At 37.4% G+C, this 20,684-nt stretch overlaps 1 long non-coding RNA gene across 2 annotated transcripts in view; it reads left to right on the top strand.

Moving 5' to 3' along the window:
- The window catches only part of LOC123333727, a 38,577-nt gene extending 18,571 nt beyond the window's left edge, over positions 1-20,006 (top strand). For both annotated transcript variants that reach the window (XR_006551212.2, XR_006551213.2), the window contains 3 exons: positions 1,765-1,910; positions 19,423-19,458; positions 19,779-20,006. This is a non-coding gene — a long non-coding RNA (uncharacterized LOC123333727). The remainder of the gene's footprint in view (positions 1-1,764; positions 1,911-19,422; positions 19,459-19,778) is intronic.
- The last annotated feature ends 678 nt before the right edge of the window (positions 20,007-20,684 follow it).

The raw sequence follows: 20,684 nt of genomic DNA, 5'->3' as shown, positions 1-20,684 counted from the left end.
AGAGGAACCAGATATCAAATTGCCAACATCCATTGGATCATAGAAAAAAACAAGAGAATTCAAAAGAAATATCTACTTCTGCTTCATTGAGTACACTATAACCTTTAACTGTGTGGATCACAATGAACTGTGGAAAATTCTTCAAGAGATGGGAATACCAGACCACCTTATCTGCCTCCTGAGAAACCTGTCTGCAGGTCAAGAAACAACAGTTAGAAGCAGACATGGAAAAAAGGACTGGTTCAAAATTGGGAAAGGAGTACATCAGGGCTGTCTCTTTTCACCGTGCTTACTTAACATATATCCTGAGCACATCATGCAAAATTTCAGGTTGGATGAAGCTCAAGCTGGAATCAAGATTGCCAAGGGAAATAGCAATAAATTCAGATATGCAGATAACATCACCTTTATGGCAGAAAGTGAAGAGGAACTAAAGAGCCTCTTGATGAAAGTGAAAGAGGAGAGTGAAAAAGCCAGATTAAGATTCAACATTTAGAAAAGTAAGATCAAGGCATCTGGTCCCATCACTTCATAGCAAAGGAGAAACAAAGGAAACAGTGACAGACTTTATTTTCTTGGACTCCAAAATCCCTGCAAATGGTGACTACAGTCATTAAATTAAAAGACACTTGCTCCTTGGAAGAAAAGCTATGATCAACCTAGACAGCATATTAAAAAGCAGAAATATTACTTTGCTGACAAAGTCCATATAGTCAAAACTATGGTTTTTCAGTAGTCATGTATGGATGTGAGAATTGGACCATAAAGAAATATGACAAATTAATGCTTTTGAGCTGTGGTGTTGGAGAAGACTCTTGAAAGTCCCTTGGGCTGCAAAGAGATCAAACCAGTCAATCCTAAATAAATCAATCCTGAATATTCATTAAAAGGACTGATGCTGACGCTCCAAAACTTTGGCTACCTAGTGCAAAGAGCCGACTCATTAGAAGAGACCCTGATGCTGGGAAAGATTGAAGGCAGGAAAAGAGGATGACAGAGGATGAGATAGTTAGATGGCATCACTGACTCAATGGATATGAGTTTGAGCAACCTCCAGGAGATGGTACAGGACAGGGAAGCCTGGCATGCTGCAGTCCATGGGGTCGCAAAGAGTCGGACATGACTGAGTGACTGAACAGCAACAACAAACTCCAAAGCACAGGTTACAACCTAGAATTGAAACTTACATCTGAAATATTTGTGGAGGTAAAATCTTGTAGTGTTGTACCCTTAAGCACTGGGATCTGATGCTACCTCTGGATAGAGAGTATCAAAATTGAGTCGAATTATAGAACACCTGTCTGGTGACTGAGAATTACTTGGTGTTGGATAGGAAGCCCCAATCTCACCCAACCCTGTACCACACACGTTGAAATTAGATCCAGGAACCGAAAAGAAGTCCCTTCCTATGTAATTTTACTTTGATCATAATTGCCATTTTATCTAAGAAATGTGGCTACCTAATATTAATAAGTGTTCTGAGTTAAAGTAAGGGATTCCTAAACCTATTCCTCCCCACTTATTCTACCTACAGTCATTTATCAGGATACCATTTAATACCGTATTAAGTTGGTGACAAATATAGGTACAAACCTAATAAATAATTTTTAGGTGATAAAATATTTTAAACATTTGTTTCACTTTCATTAAAAAAGTAAATATTTCTAAAACTAAAAGTGCTTTAGCTTGATTGTGACATCTAATAAAATCCTATACTCTGTCTATCTAATATGTTTATGTTTCTATTGTTTATTTCAATATAAGGTCCCTGGTGACTCAGACAGTAAAGAATCCACCTGGATTGTAGGAGACCAGTTTTGAACTATGGGTCATGAAGATCCTCTGGACGAGGGCATGGCAACCCCACTCCAGTATTCCTGCCTGGAGAATCCCATGGACAGAGGATCATGGTGAGCTATAGTCAATGGGGTCGCAGAGTTGAACATGACTGAGTGACTAACAATTTCACTTTTTCAAGGTTAATGGAAGGCAAAAAAGAAAAAAGAAAAATTCATCATTTACTATGCAGAAGCATTGAAATAGAAAGATATTTCACAATTGTTAGAGAAATCAAAAGATAAATAGCAACTTTCCAGACTTTTATGATGGTGTAGAAAATAAGTGTGTATTTGAAATTTCAGATTGGCTCTCTCCAGATGACTATATTCTTGATAATTCTATAATTCAAGAATTGATGAGTGAAAAATACATTTTAATAAGTAAAATAAAATACTTTATTCTTAGTTATTCAGTGGTAATATTTTAGCATGCAGAATTTTACAATAAGTAATTATTAATGGAATTCATCTGTATGGTACTATTGGCAGTAACATTATTTTATGCTTTTGTCAAACTCATAGAAATGTATGCTACAGAGAAGAAACTTTATAAAATACATTTTAAAATGAGGCTGCTGAGGACACAGTAATGAATGAACACTATGAAAAATGAAACTAATTTTATTACAAGTATTTAACAAACTCACAGAAGGTGATGGGAATGAGAGCTGATTTTAACTTTTTTCTTTAAAAGGATACTTTTTTAAAAGTTAAAATACTGGGTATTTTAAGTCAAAAGACAAAAATAACTGTCCATGATGGATACTTTAGTTGGTAGATTTGCTTCTTACAGGTTTATATTTTTGAAATTCTGGAGTTACTTTGCATATATATAATGATTGAGCAGATAAGTATATATATATAGACCATAATTATAATAAGGTTTCTCATTGTCAGGCAGAAATTAAAAATAATCAAGAAGCAGAATGTTGGAATGAAACTTGTGGTTTCAGATTAGAATTAAAAATTACATATGGACACATTTAATTCAATATGTATATATGTATGTGTGTATATAAATGTATATATATGTAGAAAGATACAAGCATAATGTAGATATATGTATGGACATGGATTTGTATATTTATATGCATGTATTTCCAGCAAATTTGGAAAACTCAGCAGTGGCCACAGGACTGGAAAAGGTCAGTTTTCATTCCAATCCCAAAGAAAGGCAATGCCAAAGAATGCTCAAACTACCACACAATTGCACTCATCTAACATGCTAGTAAAGTAATGCTCAAAATTCTCCAAGCCAGGCTTCAGCAATATGTGAACTGTGAACTTCCTGAATTCAAGCTGGTTTTAGAAAAGCAGAGGAACCAGAGATCAAATTGCCAACATCAGCTGGATCATCGAAAAAGCAAGAGAGTTCCAGAAAAACATTTATTTCTGCTGTATTGACTATGCCAAAGCCTTTGACTGTGTGGATCACAATAAACTGTGGAAAATTCTGAAAGAGATGGGAATACCAGACCACCTGACCTGCCTCTTGAGAAATCTGTATGCAGGTCAGGAAGCAACAGTTAGAACTGGACATGGAACAACAGACTGGTTCCAAATAGGAAAAGGAGTTCATCAAGGCTGTATATTGTCACCCTGCTTATTTAACTTATATGCAGAGTACATCATGAAAAACGCTGGGCTGGAAGAAACACAAGCTGGAATAAAGATTGCCGGGAGAAATATCAATAACTTCTGATATGCAGATGACACCACCCTTATGGCAGAAAGTGAAGAGGAACTAAAAAGCCTCTTGATGAAAGTGAAAGTGGAGAGTGAAAAAGTTGACTTAAAGCTCAACATTCAGAAAACAAAGATCCTGGCATCCGGTCCCATTACTTCCTGGGAAATAGATGGGGAAACAGTGTCAGACTTTATTTTCCTGGGCTCCAAAATCACTGCAGATGGTGACTGCAGCCATGAAATTAAAAGACGCTTACTCCTTGGAAGGAAAGTTATGACCAACCTAGATAGCATATTCAAAAGCAGAGACATTACTTTGCCAAGAAAGGTCCATCTAGTCAAGGCTATGGTTTTTCCTGTGGTCATGTATGGATGTGAGTGTTGGACTGTGAAGAAAGCTGAGTGCCGAAGAACTGATGCCTTTGAACTGTGGTGTTGGAGAAGACTCTTGAGAGTCCCTTGGACTGCAAGGAGATCCAACCAGTCCATTCTGAAGGAGATCAGCCCTGGGATTTCTTTGGAGGGAATGATGCTGAAGCTGAAACTCCAGTACTTTGGCCACGTCTTGCAAAGAATTGACTCATTGGAAAAGACTCTGAGCTGGGAGGGATTGGGGGCAGGAGGAGAAGGGGATGACAGAGGATGAGATGGCTGGATGGCATCACTGACTTGATGGACATGAGTCAGAGTAAACTCCAGGAGTTGGTGATGGACAGGGAGGCCTGGCATGCTGCGGTTCATGGGGTTGCAAAGAGTCGGACATGACTGAGCGAGTGAACTGAACTGAACTGATGCATGTATTTCCTAGTTAGTCCACTGAGAAGACCTAAAACTAAGAATTTAGTTTCTTAAAACCATTCTCAGATAAAAGAAGAATTGGAGTATTAACATTAATGTTTTTAAAAATAACCATGAATCCAAACAGACATGAATAAATGATTGAATAAATAAATATATCTGGCAGATGGAAAAGACCCTCCTTACACATAAATGTATACCTGAAGAAATGAGAGAATTAGAAGATCATGTTAGGGCATTATAGTAATAATTGCTGGAAGCAAGATACACTGACGGATGCTAAACTTAGTGAAATTTGAAGAAATAGAGTATCTTCATAGAGACAAAGTTTAATTCATATAATTTAATAAAATCTGTGCTTGGTTTAAACACATTACCACACATTTCTAATATACTCCTCTAGGAGATGAAGCTTGGCTTTCCTCCCTTTAAATGTGATCTACACTTAGGGATTTGTTTCTTAAAAAAAAGGGTACAGGAAGGAAAAGAGTTTCTAAAAGGTTTCTTTTAGAAAAGAAACCTGGAAGATGCTATCTGAATTGAGTGAGCAAATTTAGCAACACCTGTAGTAAGTCACACTGATCTATGCATCCGTTGATGTGATGCAAAATGAAGGCCCTTCACCTCTCTGGCCTTCTACAGAATCTGTATTCCATCACCAATTCCTGTAACTTACTCAAACTCAGGTCCATTGAGTCAGTGATGCTAACAACCATCTCATCCTATGTCATCCCATTCTCCTCCTGCCTTCAATCTTTTCCAGCATCAGGGTCTTTTCAAATGAGTTACTTCTTCGAAACAGGTGGCCAAAGTATTGGAGTTCCATTTTTAGTTATCAGTCCTTCCAATGAATATTCAGGATTGATTTCCTTTAAGATGGAATGGTTGGATCTCCTTGCTGTTCAAGGACTGTCAAGAGTCTTCTCCAACACCATAGTTCAAATGCATCCATTCTTCGGCACTCAGGTTTCTTTATAGTCCAACTCTCCCATACATACATGACTACTGGAAAAACCATAGCCATGAGTAGGATTGAGTTTGAGTTGGATCTCCTGCAGTCCAAGGAACTCTCAAGAGTCTTCTACAATACCACAGTTCAAAAGTATCAATTCTGTGGTGCTTAGCTTTCTTTATAATCCAACTGTCACATCCATACATGATTACTGGAAAAACTATAGCCTTGACTAGACAGACCTTTGTCAGCAAAGTAATGTCTTTGTTTTTTAATATGCTCTCTAGGTTGGTCATAACTCTTCTTCCAAGGAGCAATCATCTTTTAATTTCATGGCTGCAGTAACCATTTGTAGTGATTTTGAAGCCCCCCAAAAAAGTCTCTCACTGTTTTCACTGTTTCCCCATCTATCTGCCATGAAGTAATGGGACCAGATGCCAGGATCTTCGTTTTCTGAATGTTGAGTTTTAAGCCAACATTTTCACTCTCCTTTTTCACTTTCATCAAGAGGCTCTTTAGTTCTTCTTCACTTTCTGTCATAAGGGTGGTGTTGTCTGCATATCTGAGGTTATTGCTATTTCTCCCAGCCATCTTGATTCCAACTTGTGCTTCATCCAGCCCAGTATTTCACATGAGGTACTCTGCACATAAGTTAAATAAGCAGAGTGACAATATGAAGCCTTGATATACTCCTTTCCCGATGTGGAGCCAGTCTGTTGTTCCATGTCCAGTTCTAACTGTTGCTTCTTCATATGCATACATATTTCTCAAGGGGCAGGTCAGGTGGTCTGGCATTCCCATCTCTTTCAGAATTTTCCACAGTTTGTGGTGATCCACACAGTCAAAGGTTTTGGCATAGTTAATAAAGCAGAAATTGATGTTTCTCTGGAACTCTCTTGCTTTTTCCATGATCCAGCAGATGTTGGCAATTTGATCTCTAGTTCCTTTGCCTTTTCTAAAACCAGCTTGAACATCTGGAAGTTCATGATTCACATACTGTTGAAGCCTGGCTTGGAGAATTTTGAGCACTACTTTACTATTGTGTGAGATGAGTGCAATTGTGCAGTAGTTTGATCATTCTCTGGCATTGCCTATCTTAGGGATTCAAATGAAAACTGACCTTTTCCAGTCCTGGAGCCACTGCTGGGTTTTCCAAATTTGCTGGCATATTGAGTGCAGCACTTTCACCACATCATCTTTTAGGATTTGAAATAGTTCAACTGGACTTCTATCACCTCCACTAGCTTTGTTCATAGTGATGCTTCCTAGGGCCCACTTGACTTCACATTCCAGGATGTCTTGGTCTAGGTGAATGACCATACCATTGTGATTATCTGGATCATGAAGATCTTTTTTGTATAGTTCTGTGTATTTCTTGCTACCTCTTCTTAATATCTTCTGCTTCTGTTAGGTCCATACCATTTCTGTCCTTTATTTAGTCCATCTTTGCATGAAATATACCTTTGGTATCTCTGATTTTCTTGAAGAGATCTCTAGTCTTTCCCATTCTATTGTTTTCCTCTATTTTTTGCACTGATCACTGAGGAAGGCTTTCTTATTTCTCCTTGGTATTCTTTGGAACTTTGCATTCAAATGAATACAGCTTTCATTTTCTCCTTTGATTTTCACTTGTTTTCACAGCTGTTTGCAAGGCCTGCTCAGACAACCATTTTGCTTTTTTGCATTTCTTTTTCTTGGGGATGCTCTTGATCCCTGTCTCCTGTACAATGTCACGAACCTCCATCCATAGTTCATCAGGAACTCTATCAGATCTAATCCCTTGAATCTGTTTCTCATTTCCACTGTATAATTGTAAGGGATTTGATTTAGGTCATACCTGAATGGTCTAGTGGTTTTCCCAACTTTCTTCAAGATAAGTCTGAATTTGGCAATATGGAGTTTATGATCTGAGCCACAGTCAGCTCCTGGTCTTGTTTTTGCTGACTATATAGAGCTTCTCCATCTTTGCCTGCAAAAAATATAATCAGTCTGATTTTAGAATTGACCACCTGGTGATGTTCATGTGTAGAGTCTTCTCTTGTGTTGTTGGAAGACAGTGTTTGCTATGACCAGTGTGTTCTCTTGATCAAACTCTATTAGACTTTGGCCTGCTTCATTCTGTATTCCAAGGCCAAATTTGCCTGTTACTCCAGGTGTTTCTTGACTGCCTACTTTTGCATTCCAGTCCCCTATAATGAAAAAGACATCTTTTTTGGGTGTCCTTTTCTGATGTTTAATACTATAATTTTACATGATACAAAAGGATAGATTTATCCTAAAATAGCATGTATCAGATTATTTTTCTCAGTCAAAATTATAACAAGTAAATAATGAAAGGAGTGTGATTACCTATACAAAAATATTATGATATGTACATTTATTTTTTCCATGTAACTCCATAGATAATCCCTCCAATTATTATGTTTGGGTGCACATAGGGGAAATCCAGAGAAGTTTAAATATAAATAAGATTTCTTTCATAAATAGTTTAGCATGCTCTTGAATAGAAACATGTCATATGTAAATATATATGTACATATATATCTATATACAATATAAAAGTTTGATAAATACATATGTATCTGTCTGTTTGTGTATACAGGTGTGTGTGTATGTGTGTGTGTATGTAGCTCCTTTGTCCATGGGATTTTCCTGGCAAGGGTACTGGAGTCAGTTCCCATGACCTCCTCCAATGGATCTTCCTGATCCAGGGAGTGAACCCATGTCTCCTGCATTTCTTGAATTGTAGGCAGATTCTTAACCTGCTGAGTCATCAGGGAAGTGTGTGTGTGTGTGTGTGTGTGTGTGTGTGTGTAAATGCATGTTCCAAACAATATATTGCAGAGTCAACTATCTTATGTCTTGATAATGCAAGGTATTAAGTTCATACAAGCTAACTCATAGTTTAAAAAATATAATGTCTTTTCTTAATCAAAGGCTTAAGGGATTTTTAGCAATTATTTAGAATTCATCAGTTTTGAGGCAAATTAAGTAACATCTGAATAGCAAACAATTTGTCCTCAATCTCTGATATCTACAGTCTAGCTAGAAATTAGACCTTGTCCTCTTGTTCAGAATATTGTTCACCACAGATTATTTACCACAGCACTGAAGAATTAATGCTTTTGAACTGTGGTGTTGGAGAAGACTCTTGAGAGTCTCTTGGACTGCAAGGAGATAAAACCAGTCAATCTTAAAGGAAATCAGCCCTGAATATTCATTGGAAGGACTGATGCTGAAGCTGAAGCTCCAATACTTTGGTGCAAAGAACTGACTCACTGGAAAAGACCCTGATTTTGGAAAAGATCAAAGGCGGGAGAAGGGGACAACAGAGGATGAGAGGGTTGGATGAACATGAGTTTTGAGTGAGCTCCGGGGTTGATGATGAACAAGGAAGCCTGGAGTGCTGCAGTCCCTGGGGTCACGAAGAATCAGACATGACTGAATGACTGAATGAACTAACAGATCCAGAGGCCAGGACAGCTTTCCAGATTACCAGTTTGCAGCCTTCTGTTATTATTCAGAAAGAAACTATTTTCTCTGCCATATCTTGAAATTGGTGGACAGTCTCAAAAATTGTGTTATATAAAGGCAATAATTAAGTCATAAACAAGTTTTGAGAAGAAGGTTTCCAAGTATATTTACTATTACTTGACCGTTTAGTAGGTGGCACTAGTGGTAAAGAACCCATCTGCCAGAGCAAGAGAAGTAAGAGACTGGGGTTCAATCCCTTGGTCAGAAGGATCCCCTGGAGAAGGAAATGGAAACATGTTCCAGTATTCTTGCTTGGGAAATCCCATAGACAGAGGAGCCTGATGGACTACAGTCCATGGAGTTGCAAAGAGTCAGACACAACTGAAGTGACTTAGCTCATGCTACTGTTTACTAACATGCAATTCATTTATACATAAGTTGGCTTTCCAAGATTATCAAAGAGTATCTGGACTTCCCTTGGTCCAATGGTTAAGACTCCAGGTTTCCACTATAAGGAGCATGGATTCAATCCCTGGTTGGGGACTAAGATCCCCAGATACCATGGCCAAAAGCATAAGATATTCAAGAGTATCTGTAAAGACTAAATTCTAGACAGTATGAAAAGCAGTATATTTAGGTCAAGCATTATTCTATATATTTATTCTATAGCTGTCTCTCCAGATATATATACATATATATATATATATATATATATATATATATAAACCTCAGATCATTTTCACAAAGTATGTGAAAGAATTGTTCATTTCAGTTAGCATAGGATTTAGAAATTTATATGAATTGTACCAGTGAAGAATTTTACCATTTTGAATGTTGCTAACAACTCTATTTTAGGATTTTTTAAAATATTAGATAAAAATTAGGTTCTAAAATGACTTTAAAACCATAGCAGAATTTGAGCAGTATGAAAAAGAAACTTATGAATTACATGGATTAGCAAAGGGTCAAATAATGGTGGTAAAGAAAGTGGGTGGCCATTTTTCATCTCTTGACTGGTCTGTTTCCTAGGAAACAAAGACTGAATGATTGCACAAATGACCCTGTGCCTGTGGATTTAAATTGATGAAATTATATAGGACTGTACTCTATGCAGGACAAGAATGGTAATTGTTAGGAAGATTGTATATTAGGTAAAATGGAAAAGTTTAAAATACTTATGTTACTTTGCTAGAGTTTAAAAAAAAATAAATTGTTAAAAATCTTTTGTCTCTATATCTAAAGCCCTTATCCTATGAAATCACGTTTGTAATACAATCTGTCAACAAGCATGCTGATTAAACTTTTGTTTAAACATAACTGTTCAGGAGGCTATTGACTGACTCAACTCTGGCTCCTACCGGTAGAGCTAAACTTGATTCCAGCCGACATCCAGATGGTCTCAGTAGGATATCATTTTGACTAGCAGCAAAGAGTTGATTAAATGGCCTCTGTCTGCTGGACTTCCAGCAAAACTAATCCTGCATAAGCAACCACAGAGTTCCTTCACAGAGTTTGACAAATACATCTCTCTCATAAATTTTACAGCATATAAGAGCCTGGTGATGCATTACCTATGATCATTATAACCCTCTGTGAAAATATCAAGCAGTCACTAAAAGAGTAAAAGCATTTGTCTCCTCTTGAGAAAATCACCTTGGACTCCTCATAGAAATTCTTGTAGCAATTTAAAGAGCATATCTTCTCACAGAGAGGATTTCCATTCCAGGTTTGTTTCTACAAGAATCGTTAATGTTTCTAGTATATCGTTTCCTCTTTGAACTCTATTTGTGTCATTATAAGACAATTGAACAAAACATTGTGAATTAATTATGAGGATGATAAAAGCTAGATGATAAAAGACCTTACATCTATCAATAGACTCTTTAGAAATGTTAATAGGTATATGTTTAAATGTAATGAAAGTAATAAAATGTAATAATAATTAGTACAAAAACAATGTTATTTGTTCATTCAAAAGTATGTTTATGAAAAACACTGTTCTGGGTTCTGGAAGAATATATTGATATATCCATCGCTCTATGCATCTATCTTCCCTGATGTTTTAGGTGGTAAAGAATCTGCCTGCAATGTAGGAGACCTGTGTTCAATCCCTGGGTCTTGAAGACCCTCTAGAGAAGTGAATCCACTCCAGTATTCTTGCCTGGAGAATTCCATGGATAGAGGAGCCTCGGGCCCTATAGTCCTTGGGATTGCAAAGAGTCAGACAGAACGGGGCAACTATCATTTACTTACATATATATATATATATATATATATATATATATATATATTTGGGCTCCCTGTTGGCTCAGTTGGTAAAGAATTGCCTGCAATGTGGGAGACCTGGGTTTGACCCCTGGGCTGGGAGGATCCCCTGGATGACGACATGGCAACCCACTCCAGTATCCTTTCCTGGAGAATCTCCATGGACAGAGGAGCCTGGTGGGCTACAGTCCATGGAGTCACAAAGAGTGGGACATGACTGAGCAACTAAGCACAGCACAGCACATATATATATATATATATATATATATATATATATATATATATTTATTATCTGTAACAAATTTAGAGATGAATATTGATGTTATATAGATGAATGAACACATATAGAAAATATTAGTTGTACAGACATGTGTATATGTATGGCTGAGTCCCCTCACTGTTCACCTGAAACTATCACAACATTGTTAATTGGCTGTACCCCAATACAAAATAAAAAGCCAATAAACAAATTTAAAAAGGAAACAAATGATTTGATTATTTATATCAATTGCTATTGTGAGATAGCAGTTAAATACTTGATATAATTCTTAGATGAATATATTTTACCACACTCTATGTAACTTGAAATACCCAATATCAATATACCTGGTGATCTTCCCTCTCTCTTCCTTTTCCACCTTGTATGTAAGAAATCACAGTAAAATATTTGGTGGTGAAAATAATTGAAGAGAAGAAAGGAAATATATTCACCTGTTATGATGAAACATTACAGTGTAAAAAAATAAAAGGAAGATTTGGACATATAAACAATTACAAAAACAGTGCAGAGTTTCCATGCACCATGTGCTCACTTTTCTCTATTATTACTCTTTTGTCTTACCATGATACATCTGTGACAATCAAGCAGTATCCATACATTATGATCAACTAGCATCCATATCTTATATTTCCTGAAGTGCTGCCTGTTCAGTTGTGTCTGATACTTTGCAACCCTATGGACGAAGATTTCCTTAGTTTCTAGCTAATGTACTTTTTCTGCTCCAGGATCCTATCTAGTATACCACATTACACTTAATTGTCATGTTTTTTTAGGCTCCTCTTGGCTGTGGCAGCTTCTCAGAATATTTTTTTTTCTTTTTGTAACCTTGACAGTTTTGAGGATTACTGGTCAGATTTTTTATTTAATGCCACTCAATTGGAATTTGATATTTTCTTTCTAATTAGAATGGGGTTTTGAATTTTTTATAAGGAGATCAGAGAGTTAAAGTTCCAGTCTCATTTAATTATTTCAAGGATACTTGTAAGTGCTGTTTCTACTTACACCCATGCTTCTGACACTAAATATGTGATGGTCTCCCACACTGAGCTAGTCTTTCCTTCATTAAGGACACAAAGTGTTCATAGTTCAGTTGGACACTAAGGACTTGGAGCTAGCTCAGACTGCACAAGTTAAGGGCTCGATGGTAAGACTACCCTCAACTGCAGACATCAGTTTCAAGGGATCCCTAGGTTCCCTACACTCTTGTGTCTGATTTCCCTACACATCTCCCTCCTCAGGTTTGATAATTTGCTGGAACATCTCACGGGATCCAGGGAAACACTTAGATGTTTGCTGGTTTATTGTAAAGGATATTATAAATGCTCCAGATGAAGAGTCAGGTGAAGATGCATAAGGTAAGGTCCATTAGAGAGGTCTCTATGCTCTTAGAGTTCGGGTATGTCACCCTCTTGGCACAAGGGTTCATTTACCACCTGGAAACTCATCAGATCTCCTTGTTCAAGAGTTTTTTTTAAGAGAGCTTAATCCCTCCCCAGAGGTCAGTGGGCAAGACTCAAAGTTTCAATCCCCTAATAACTTGGTCTTTCTGGTGACCATTTCCATTGGCTCCACCCTTAGCATAAAGTCCAGTGTGATTAAAAAAAAAAAAAAAAGGATCCATATGAATAAAAAAACAATAGTCCTATCACTTAGAAAAATTTAAGTGGTAATTCCAGTGCTGTGTCAGGAGCCAGGCGAAAGACCAGATATATTTCTCATTGTACATAGATTCTTAATTTCAGTGTGACATCACTGTTGTTATGTTTGATCTGCTGACTGAGAATTTGTTGTGTTTGTCCATGGTAAAGTTCTCTCTCTTTTTTTTTTTCTTTTGTGTTTCATACACTTTGGAAAGAAGACAAAAACTTTGCCTGCTAAATACTTGTGTTTATTCATAGAGTAGGAATTTTTGTTTCTTCTCCTTAAAAGTGGAGTGTCTACTTGTGGTTATTTGAAAATCTTCTGCATAGAATATTTGCCTGTTCAGCATTTTAAAAGTATCAGTATTGTAGCTCTTTCCATTGGCTATTATGTCTTACTGAAACACCTCCATTTTGTATTTATCATCCCTTTACTTTCTGGGACTCCCAGATGCCCCAGGCCCATATTGTACCATTTTTTGTCTTACTATAAATCTTTTTTTTTTTTTCTCTTTTTAAATTTAAAATTCAGTTGTCCTTTACTGGTATAAAAAAAGAATTACTTTTTGCTTATTAATCTTGATTTCTGTGAACTTTCTATATTCTCTCACTATTTCAAGGAGTTCATGTGTTGGGAGATTTTTTACATGGCCAAATAAGCTATCTGTTAAAAAAAGTTTCAACCAAGGAAATTTAAAGATCTAATTGGCTTTATTAAACAATTCATAAATCAGGCAGCAGCCCATCTTGCACTGTAGAGAAGAAAAGGTTTTTAAAGAGGGAAATGGGATTGGAAAAAAGGAAGCTATTAGTAAAGAATGAATTCTTTCAGACAAAGTTGCCCTTTTAAGGGCATCTGGTGCTGGCCAGGTAATTCCAGGCTGACTGGTTAAAGGTTTCCTTCCTGGAGGGTTGAGACTTGCAGTTAGTTTGGTATTAAATCTTGGCTCCTGGACCTGGGGTTTAGTACAGGTAACTCCATTTTGGGCCTGCTGTCTCTTTTTAAAAACTATTTGCCCCTTTTGATCAGGCTCAGCCTAATATGAGAGATGTGATCAAAGTTTAAGGCTTTAGCACCACTCTCAGCTATCTCTGAAATTTTCACAATTTCTGTGGATCCTTTTGTGACGTTTCTGCTTAATCTCTGTGACCTTCTCAGGTCTTATTTTCTTTCTTTTTTTTTTTTTTTCAGGTCTTGTTTTCAAGTTCATAGTCTTTAAGTAGATCATTCCCTTCATTCCTTTCTGACATTCCAGTCTTGGGAGATCATTTTCCAGGAGGTTAAGGGCATGCAAGCTAAGTCACTTCAGTCATGTAAGATTCTTTGCAATCCTATGGACCATAGCCTGCAAAGCTACTGTGTGCATGGGATTCTCCAGGCAAGAATCCTGGAGTAGGTTACCACTCCCTTCTCCAGGGAATTTTCCTGCCCCAGGGATTGAATCCAAGTCTTTTACATTTCCTGTATTAAGGGGTGAGTTCTTTACCACTAGGGCCACCTGGGGAGCCTGATTAAGGGTTGTGGCCACATACTTGAAACTGTTGAGAGAATACAGCATACCAAGGAGATTATTACAGTTACTATAAACAGGATAATCCCCAATGTCTGGAATGCACGTAAAGTCAGAACCATGCTTCTTAAGATCCAAACCAATTGCAATCCCACTGCTGAGCATAAACACTGAGGAAACCAGAATTGAAAATTACACATGTTAAAGAAAGGCCCCTCTAGGAGTCACTTTTTCCTTAAGGCAAGTGGTTTGCTCAGTAATCTTTTCAATTTCTCCAGGAGTGTTCTTCCAGGGGTAGCAGGTGGTATTGATCACAGCACAGATACCTCTTTGCTCAGCTAAAAGATAATTGAAGTCTCTCCTATTATTAAGAATGACTTTGACCAGAGAGTCTAAGGGTTTTGTGTGTTAACTATTGTCTTAACAAAGGGTTCGCAGTATTTTTTGAGAGTTAAAGAGAGGTTTCATATCATATTCTCTTTTACCTTTATTCCTAACTAGGGAAATATAGCCTTGCCAGAGGAAGCGATTCAGTTTTAATTGCCTCCTAGTCATTTCTTTCTCACCCAAGGAAAGACATTCAGGGGAGCAAACTAGTGAGGGGTTTCAGTTTGTTTGTGAGAAGTTAGGAGTATAGTAAGATAACCTAAGAGGCATTTTCCAGTAATTCATCAGGTATTTCAACATTCATTGGTCCAGAGGGAATGATAACCATTGCAAAGACAAATCCTGTCAGGGCAAAAAACATTTCCATTAATGTGGCCCTGCTAATGGAGTCATTCACAGGAACTGTTATATTTGTTCATTCAAGCTAGGGGTCAGTTAGGTTTTCAGTACATACTGTGTGGATCAGAATAAACTGTGGACAATTCTTTTTTTTTTTTAATTTTATTTTATTTTTAAACTTTACAAAATTGTATTAGTTTTGCCAAATATCAAAATGAATCCGCCACAGGTATACATGTGTTCCCCATCCTGAACCCTCCTCCCTCCTCCCTCCCCATACCATCCCTCTGGGTCATCCCAGTGCACCAGCCCCAAGCATCCAGTATCGTGCATCGAACCTGGACTGGCAACTCGTTTCATACATGATATTTTACATGTTTCAATGCCATTCTCCCAAATCTTCCCACCCTCTCCCTCTCCCACAGAGTCCATAAGACTGTTCTATACATCAGTGTCTCTTTTGCTGTCTCGTACACAGGGTTATTGTTACCATCTTTCTATATCCCATATATATGCATTAGTATACTGTATTGGTGTTTTTCTTTCTGGCTTACTTCACTCTGTATAATAGGCTCCAGTTTCATCCACCTCATTAGAACTGATTCAAATGTATTCTTTTTAATGGCTGAGTAATACTTCATTGTGTATATGTACCACAGCTTTCTTATCCATTCATCTGATGATGGACATCTAGGTTGCTTCCATGTCCTGGCTATTATAAACAGTGCTGCGATGAACATTGGGGCACACGTGTCTCTTTCCCTTCTGGTTTCCTCAGTGTGTATGCCCAGCAGTGGGATTGCTGGATCATAAGGCAGTTCTATTTCCAGTTTTTTAAGGAATCTCCACACTCTTTTCCATAGTAGCTGTACTAGTTTGCATTCCCACCAACAGTGTAAGAGGGTTCCCTTTTCTCCACACCCTCTCCAGCATTTATTACTTGTAGACTTTTGGATCGCAGCTATTCTGACTGATGTGAAATGGTACCTCATAGTGGTTTTGATTTGCATTTCTCTGATAATGAGTGATGTTGAGCATCTTTTCATGTGTTTGTTAGCCATCTGTATGTCTTCTTTGGAGAAATGTCTATTTAGTTCTTTGGCCCATTTTTTGATTGGGTCATTTATTTTTCTGGAGTTGAGCTGTAGGTGTTGCTTGTATATTTTTGAGATTAGTTGTTTGTCAGTTTCTTCATTTGCTATTATTCTCTCCCATTCTGAAGGCTGTCTTTTCACTTCAACATCCATTTATGATAAAAACTCTCCAGAAAGCAGGAATAGAAGGAACATACCTCAACATAATCAAAGCTATATATGACAAACCCACAGCAAACATTATCCTCAATGGTGAAAAATTGAAAGCATTTCCTCTAAAGTCAGGAACAAGACAAGGGTGCCCACTTTCACCATTACTATTCAACATAGTTTTGGAAGTTTTGGCCACAGCAATCAGAGCAGAAAAAGAAATAAAAGGAATCCAAATTGGAAAAGAAGAAGTAAACTCTCACTATTTGCAGATGACATGATCCTCTACATAGAAAACCCTAATGGACAATTCTGATAGAGATGGGAATACCAGACCACCTGACCTGCCTCTTGAGAAACCTGTATGCAGGTCAGGAGGCAACAGTTAGAACTGGACAAGGAACAACAGACTCTTTCGAAATAGAAAAAGGAGTATGTCAAGGCTGTATATTGTCACCCTGCTTATTTAACTTATATGCAGAGTACATCATGAGAAACACTGTGCTGGAGGAAACACAAGCTGGAATCAAGATTGCTGGGAGAAATATCAATAACCTCAGATATGCAGATGACACCACCTTTATGGCAGAAAGTGAAGAAGAACTAAAGAGCCTCTTGATGAAAATGGAAGAGGAGAGTGAAAAAGTTGGCTTAAGGCTCTACATACAGAAAATCCTAAAATCATGGCATCCAGTCCCATCACTTCATGGCAAATAGATGGGGAAACAGTGGAAACAGTGGCTGCCTTTATTTTTCTGGGCTCCAAAATCACTGCAGATGGTGATTTCAGCCATGAAATTAAAAGATGCTTACTCCTTGGAAGGGAAGTTATGATCAACCTAGACAGCATATTCAAAAGCAGAGACATTACTTTGCCAACAAAGGTTCGTCTAGTCAAGGCTATGGTTTTTTCCAGTGGTCATGTATGGATGTGAGAGTTGGACTATAAAGAAAGCTGAGCACTGAAAAATTGATGCTTTTGAACTGTGGTGTTGGTGAAGACTCTTGAGAGTCCCTTGGACTGCAAGGAGACCCAACCAGTCCATCCTAAAGGAAATCAGTCCTGAATATTCATTGGAAGGACTGATGTTGAAGTTGAAACTCCAATACTTTGGCCACCTGATGCAAAGAGCTCACTCATTTGAAAAGACCCTGATGCTGGGACGGATTGAGGGCAGGAGGAGAAGAGGATGACAGAGGATGAGATGGTTGAATGGCATCACCGACTCAACGGACATGAGTTTGGGTAAACTCCAGGAATTGGTGATGGACAGGGAGGCCTAGCGTGCTGTGGTTCATGGGGTCACAAAGAGTTGGACACGACTCAGTGACTGAACTGAACTGAGAAGTAAATATTCCTAGCCTGAAATAAAGAATTGTTCTAAATTCCAGAGGTTACCTTCTTAGTTTTCTCTTATATTTCTTCAGTTAATATAAGCACTTATTTCTGAAGCCAATGAAATAGAACATTTTTATAAATTATTTTTGGCAGTACTCTTTGGAGGTATAAAAATACTGCATAGCACATATCTACAATGCATATATAGACACACATTTGAACAGATGAAACCAGAGATGTTACAATTTTGCTTTAAAGTAGTAGCCATTAGGGCTTCCCAGGTGGCACTAGTGGTAAAGAACTTGCCTGCCAATGCCAGAGATGTAAGAGATGCAGTTTGGATCCCTGGGTAGGGCAGATTCCCCTGGAGAAGGAAATGACAGCCCATTACAGTATCCTTGCCTGTAGAATCCTATGGGCAGAGGAGCCTGGCGGGCTATGGTCCATAGGATCCCAGAGAGTCAGACATGACTGAAGTGAATTAGCACTGGTAGCCATAAGACGGGTACAATTATGTAAAACTCACTAGTTAATGAAGAAGTTTGATCTCAGTGGTTTTTCTGATGTATGGAATCAGTTAAGGTTACCTGCTTAAATAGCTGAAGCCCTTCACTAATATCTGTGGAAGTGAAGTGAAGTTTCTCTGTTGTGTCCGACTCTTTGTGATCCCATGGACTGTAGCCCACCAGGCTCCTCTGTCCATGGGATTCTCCAGGCAAGAATACTGGAGTGGGTTGCCATTTCCTTCTCCAGGGGATCTTCCCGACCCAGGGATTGAACCCAGGTCTCACACATTGCAGGCAGATACTTTAACCTCTGAGCCAACAGGAAAGCCCAATATCTGTGGAGAAGCTCTTAAAATAGTTTCCATTTCCCCAAGTTTCAAATGACCTTTCTCCTTGTTTGTTGTTCTTCTGATAAGAAAGTTCTCCCTAAAATTTGTACTTTAGCTTTCGTATCTCAAAGGCACTGAGAAAGAATGCAAGTTACATGCTTCTTTATGATAAATAAGGAAAGTTTAAAGATTAGTAAAGGGATTGCTTCTAGAGCTATATTTCTAATTCTAAACAGATTTATCAGAAAAGATAATTGTTTTTAATTTCTCAAGGATTTGGATTATAGCCTTGAAAATAAAACACTGGCATACCCATCCACCCATGTTGGATTGTTTCTTTTCCTCTGATGTCATCTAGCTTAGAGGAGAAAGGCTAAACTTTTTTTTTTTTTTAAGACTCTGAGTATCAGCTTCCAGTTTGAGCACATTTCTGTTTATGAAGTTATTAAATCATTTCATATTTATTTATTTATATTATTACTAATAAATAAATCATATTTATTTATTCATTAATCCTTTCATATTTATTTCATATATTTCAAAATATCAAATTTCAGTCATGACAAGCAGTAAATATTCTGGCAATATTATGCAACTCCATGGACTCAACAGGTGTCCTCAGAGAGGGTGCAGAATTATTTCCTTCACAAGATCCAGAGTCATTCCCAAAGAGAGCCAAAAGAAATAACCAAAAGCCAAATCAAACTCTTATGACACAAACCAAAGTACTCAAGAAGGCAATAGCTATCTCTGGGAGAGAAATAAATAATAACAAATTGGTTTGGATTTGGAAAGGAAGGAACAATATTACATTTTATTTTCTTCTCTCAACAGGGCACTATGGACAAAGATTCAGAAAGCCTGACTCTGGTAAGAGTTCTTATACTTTGCACACTTCTTCTAGTTCTAGGATCCCACCTACTGGCTCTGAGTGAGGTCTGAAATGTAGAGAATAGCTCTGATATTTATCAAAATTTGACAAGGTTTTATTTTATTATTATTAATTTTACTTTTAGTTTCTCCTTGGCTAGTAAGTGGAATAATGAAGCCATTTACCAGAAAATCCCTCAGAGGTTAATCAGCTCTGGGAGGAACCCATTAGGAGACCCTCCTTTGAAGGCAGAGATGGAGATGTTTGAGTTGATGTTGAAAAATTTGCATAGGCCATTTGAAGATAATTTCTTTTCCAGAGTCCCTGTTGATTACAAATGAGACATCAATTTCTGGACCAGACTTTTGATGATGGATTGTTTGGAGGGTGTAACAGAGGAGGCTTTGGTGTTGCTTTGAGGTGCTGGCCTTGAAGCTGCTGTAGCTGCAAGGCTAATTGGCAGACTTTGATTTTGATCTTGTGTCTTTAAATTGTCATTAACATTTTTCAATAAGTTTTTTTAATAAAACCATTTTGGAATTTTTGAGCCTTTTGGAAGTTCCTGTGTATCAATAAAAATAGGTAACCCATTCTGCTTGTGTGATACCTAATTTCAAGTGCACTTAAATGAATGATATTGTCTAAAAGGTTTCTCATAATGGCTATTGTAATTCTTGATTGTGTAAGACCTTTGTCATCTTTGTATAGAGCTACAGCTTTTGGAATTACAGTTCTCAGACAGAAAATAGGCAGGTTTGCCAGAAGATGGCACTTTACTCTTTGAATTTTAAGGATCTCATTTATTATTATTATTATTGTTATTATTGATTGATAGATTTTAGCTAAGCCTTTGGGTCTCTCAAAGCCAAACTAATACATAAAAGGGATGTGCCGCTAGATTGAAAATGGTATGATGTAACCTCATTGCATGAAAATTTTCTTGAGGTTGGTGGGTGACATACTGTTTGCAGTATTCTGTTTGTATTCTTTTCATGATAATGCATTCTGCAGTAATGACCTCTTTTTAACTTACGATATTGGTAATTTGTGTCTTTTTCTGTTGGTTAATCTGGCTAGAGCTTTATCAAATTTAATCATCTTTCAGTTTCATTGATTTTCCTCTATTTTCCTATGTTTATTTCCATTGATTTCTGTTCTAATTTTTATTATTTCTTTTAGTCTGCTTGCTTTAGACTTAAAATCTTTTTTTTTTAAGTTTAGATTA

This window comes from Bubalus bubalis, chromosome 5 (genome assembly GCF_019923935.1).
Source record: "Bubalus bubalis isolate 160015118507 breed Murrah chromosome 5, NDDB_SH_1, whole genome shotgun sequence".
Lineage (NCBI taxonomy): Eukaryota > Metazoa > Chordata > Mammalia > Artiodactyla > Bovidae > Bubalus > Bubalus bubalis.
This window is presented reverse-complemented; position numbering and strand designations above follow the sequence as displayed.